Raw genomic sequence first — 5,662 nt, 5'->3', positions numbered from 1 at the left:
TCCTCCATGCGGTACAATCTACCCTGCTGGCATAGGGCTTTTGAAGCCTATATCATAGGCTATCTCCCCAAAAATTCTTGTCTCGAATAACTGCATGCCCAAAAATCAGTCGCATGTTCCTGAAAACCCTAATTCCACCATAGCCACTTCAACTATAAGCTCATTTCTCATCTCATTCTTTCACTGTTTACAATACAATGAGGTCACTACCACTCAGATTTACTTCTCCAGCAAGGGCAATCTCCAAGAAAAAGATTTGGAAGTTCAAGCATCAAACTTCCACTACATAATATCTCTTGATACTAGCTAGTGTTGTTTAACACTATTACATGTGTCTCTTGACACATTGAGGAACAACTCCTTTGCTAGTTGAATTGCTACTAATAAAAAATGATGAGTTTGAGAAAATAGCTAAATTCGACGGTGAAGGCTTTCATGCTTGGAAAGAGAAAACCATGTGCCACCTTATGTGAAAGGACTTGTGGGACATGGTTGAAGATGATATATATAGCAAGAAGGAAGATGATGAAGACGGGTTCGTTGAAGAAGACCATCTCAACAAAGGAGTGGAAAAGGGTGAAAAACAAGGCTCTAGGAATCATTACCTGGGAAGTAAGTGATGATGTGCTACATCATATCTCTAGTATCAAAGATGCCAGAACTTCTTGGGAGGAACTTGACAGAATGTTTGCTACCCAAGCAAAGAATTCAAAGTTAAAAATACTCATATAGTTTTATAAATTGGATATAAAAGATAGTGCTTCCATGACCATACACATTAACAAGTTCAAGAGCCTAAAAACCCAGCTTGCAACTCTTAAAAAGAATATTGATGAAGTTGAAGCAATAGATGTACTGCTTGCAAGTATAAACAAGGATCCATATGAGAATCTTGTATCCACCCTAAGTAATGTTCCAAGTCTCTCACTTAAAGATATTGAGTCATTGTCCAACCAAACAAGATTGTGTTTATGAGTCCAAGCTAATCAATCTTGGAACCTAATTCACTTGTGTGACATTCCATCTTCAACTCTATGTCTTCATTAGTTCACTTTATCTCTTCAAGCCACCATAGCCATGCTGTAGATCCGTTCTTCTGACATTTTGCCCATGAGGAGTGCCAATGGCTCAAATCCATTAATGCATGCTATGTGTTGGGTGATGGACAATGGATGGACCAAATGCCGAGGAGTTAGGAGGTGCATATATCCTTGAAATTACTACTATGTATTACCCATGTATTCATGCATATATGTTGAGTAAAAAAAACTTTCTTTAATATATTCAATTCTTAAAACTATCTTTTTGATATTTATGGGAGGTTCTTTGCATTCTTTTTGGTGTAAATCTGATGGTTCAAATTCAATATAGGTTTGCATTGATGTATATATGTATGTGTTCATTTATTATGTTTGAGTCTAATTACAAAAGGGCTAATACTTCTTGATGCCATAGTTAATTTATATGACATATTTGTATTTATTATTGATTGATATTAAAATGCATATAATTTAAGATTTAATATATAAATATTTACATGCATTGCCTAGGTCATAACCATAAATATTTTCTCAATAGAAGTGCTTTTTAATAGGAAAGATGAGGAAGGGAACTAGATCATTGATACATAGTATTGTTCAGCTTGGGTGCATATGCATCCAAGCATGAAGGGAGCTTTTAAAGTGAAAACATCAACAATTGGAGATGTATCAAAGCACTAGGAAAGTAGAATTTCAGGTATAATAAGGAAGGTTGATTCTCACCTTGTAACAAAGGCATTGATGCAACATGTATTCATACACAAATAAATATATTTCTTACCTATAGTAAGCAAAGTCAGCAAACATTGCAAATAGTAAATGTATTTACAAAACATTGAAGGTGAGAAAATTGATGATATCTACATGACTATTTTTCTTATATTTATAGAAGTATAATCTTAAGATTACTATGAGTGGCAAATTGACAAGTGATTTGTATGTGCTTTCAAGTGCTACCATATTGAAATTGGTTGACTACTTTTTGAGGAGTGTACACTCAAATAGCTTGTAGAGGACCTTGTTTTTTCTACAATTCAGAGTACATACCACTCAAGGATGGTCTAGAAAATGGGACGCTTGAGTATATACATGTACCAAATCTAAATAGTATCTTGGAGTGGCCATTATGCGCACTAGTAAGATTTTGCACATGTGTGATACTAAAATCTCAATAAATATATTGACTTGTATAAAGGCAATTACTCAAAGAATGTGCACCTAAGTTGGTTAATACCAATTGCAATTTTTACACATATGTTTAAGAAATATGAGGGTTTGAGATATATCAAGATCACATACACAATAAAAAGCGCATTACATAATTGTTTAACAAAAAGTATAAGAAAAACTTGAATACAAAAAATTAGTCACAGTCTTGACACAGTAGACTATTGAGTTGCAATAAGGGACATGGTTTTTAGGTAAAATTCCATCTCTCTATGCTAAATACACCCTCATTTTTTGATTGCTTAGTTAACTTTCTTTTCTAAATACATACTTTGTTGCATGAAAAGCTTTATGCTTGGTATTCAAGTATTGTAGATAAAGGATGCTCAAAGGTGAGTGATTGTGCTTAGACTAAGACAACATGATAGTACAAGTGTAGATGTTATTGTCCTTTATGAGGGCTTTGAGCCCCAAGTGTTGTGGATGGATGATGATTGAGATGATTGAACCTTGAGTATAATACATAATGAAATCATGATATTAATGGAAAATCTACCTTCTAACTTCTATTTAAAATTAGAAGATAATTTGGGGGGAGACAAGACCCCTCCAAAATTTGTTAAAAAATTAATGTGTAAAATTTCCATTGAAGAGGCAACATTCTTTACACATATGGACATGCATGTGCTATATTTCAATAAGAAAAAGCATGTGTGTGTGTGTGTGTGTTCCCCCATCCCCCCCCCCCCCCCCCCCCCCCCCCCCCCCCCCCCTCCCAAAACAAAAAAAAAAAACCATTGTAAAGTGCAAGAATGCATAGACTAACAAGAAATGCTAAACAACAAAAAATGCTGAAAACCATAGCTTGCCATTTCTTAATTCAAGATGTCTTACAACCAAGAATTACAAGAGATGTTGAAGCCATGGAAGCTTGAGAATCATTTGATGACAGCTGGTTGCAAAAGGAACTCACCCCTTACAATGGTGGGGAAGGAATTACCTTCAAGCTCCAAGAAGTGGAGATGTGAAAAATGATTAACAAAGATGCTTTACATTGGCACCCTCTTGCCTTTTATACTCCAATCTAAACTAGGCTAATTTCCTAACTAAGGTAGCATGACAATTGCTTTATTACAATCCATCCTTGCCCAAAAGTTTTGTCCTCAAAACTTTGTAGACTGAAAGTACAAGTGAATGGTAAATGTTAAGAAGTGAGAGGCCAATGCTGAATATCCTTGTTGAAGTTGTCCGATGAAGAAGATAATTTTCCATTGAAAAGAATCTCCAAAATAAAATAGTGGAAATCTGGAATGCTATCCTGAACAAGGTAGTGATAGTAGATGACCCATAACTTTGGATAGAAATGTCAGAACGACACATATGAGATATAGAAATGAAGTATAGTTCATAAGGTATCCATCCATATCATCAAAATCCAATTTTAATGTTGATAGGTCAATTATTTTTATGACATAAAATTATAACAACAAGCTGTCCACTGTGCAATGAACTAGTTATCTTCTTGAAGAAGCCATGGATACTAATCTAAATACGAAGCATGTTGCCAATATGATTCTTCCATAGGAAATCCTTTCCACTTGACAAGATATTCCATAACAATACGGTTCCTTAGAATCTTCTCTCTCTTGCCAATAATCCTTTCGGGCTCGTAGATGATTAAGCCATCTTCATCAAGAGGAGGTAGTTTTTCAAGAACTTGTACGTTAGGGCTAATGTATTTCTTGAGTTGAGATTTTCCAAAAATTCCACATGAACTTGGAATCCCTATCAGAAAAAATCTTCATAGGTAATCCATGAAGTCTGAAAATTTCTTGCATGAACTGATTTGCCACCTATTTGGCTGAATATTGGACTTTGGTAGGTAAGAAGTGGGCTGATTTTGTAAGACGATCAACCACAACAAAAATGCTATTCCAGCCATGCTTAGTCATAGGAAGTCCTGTAATAAAGTCCATGCTAATATTAGTCCATTTACTATGTGGGATAGGCAAAGACTGAAGTAGACCACTAGGCAATACATTTGAACCTTTATTCTGCTGGCATGATAAACACTGCATCACATACTTCTTGACATCTTTCCAAAGTCCCTTCCAATACAAACATTTATGGATATTGTCAAAGGTTTTAAACAATCCAGTATGCCCTGACAAAGGAGAAGAATGCATTTGTAAAGTTTTAGACCTAAATGATGACTGAGGGGTCAAGTATACTCTCCCTTTAAACCAAAGGAGTTCATTTTGCCATTTGAAATTGGAAAATTCAGATCCATCATCTTGCTGTAATTTCTTCATAATATTGGTAGTGTGCTCATCTAAAAGATATTCTTCTTGAATGTCTTGGATTTAATCCTTAGGTATGGTAGAGATGCTAGAAACAGAACATGCCCACATTGTGGATAAGGCATCTGCCACTACATTATCCTTGCTTGCCATATAAGAAATCTCAAAATCATATCCTTAAAGTGTAGCTAACCATTGTCTTTGTTTGGGAGAGAGATTTGGCTGAGAGAGGAAATACTTTAGCACACAATGGCCGCTCTTCACCTTAAAATGGCTGTCATAGATGTAGTGGTGCCACTTCTTGATTGCATGAAGAATAGCTAACATTTCCTGCTCATAGACATGGAGTTCTCTTTCTTTATCATCCAACTTCTTGCTTTCATAAGCAATAATACCATGGTCTTGGCATAAAACAACCCCAATACCTTTGCCACTGGCATCAACAAATATGGTGAACTCCTTGGAAAAGTTTGGGTACACTAAGATAGGTGCTGAGATGAGAAGACTTTTTAGCTCATTGAAACTCATAGTGGCTATAGCATCCCAAAAGAAGGCTTCATTTTTTAATCTGTCAGTGAGAGGAGCTGCTACATGGGCATAAATCTTGATGAATCTCTTATAGGAAAAAGATAATCCTGGCAATGAAGTAGAATTTTGTGGTACGGGCCAATCCTTGATGCACTGGACCTTCTTTGGATCAACCATAATTCCTTTTTCACCAACTATATGACCCAATTATTCTACCTCATCAGCCATAAAACTACACTTACTTTCCTTTGCAAAAAGCTTGTGTCTTCTCAAGGTAAGAAGGACTTCTCTGGCATGCTTTAGATATTCCTCTCTATCTTTGCTATAAATGAGAATATAATCAAAGAATACCAAGATAGCTTTATATAAGAATGGCTGCAAAATCTTGTTCATAAGAGACTGGAAAGTTGTAGGTGCATTTGAAAGTCCAAATGGCATAACTAGGAAGTGGTAGAGACCTCTTTCTGTTCTAAAAGTTGTCTTGTACTCATCCCATGCTTTCTTCGTGATTTGATGATATCCTAACCTTAAGTCAATCTTAGTGAAAACTCTTGCATCCTTGAGTTCATCCAATGAATCATCAATGTGGGGGATTGGGTACCTGTTCTTTATGGTACTCTTGTTTAA

Source organism: Lygodium microphyllum, chromosome 8, assembly GCF_053477565.2.
Source record: "Lygodium microphyllum isolate KBCC chromosome 8, Lygodium_microphyllum_v1.1.10, whole genome shotgun sequence".
Classification (NCBI taxonomy): Eukaryota; Viridiplantae; Streptophyta; class Polypodiopsida; order Schizaeales; family Lygodiaceae; genus Lygodium; species Lygodium microphyllum.
This window is presented reverse-complemented; position numbering follows the sequence as displayed.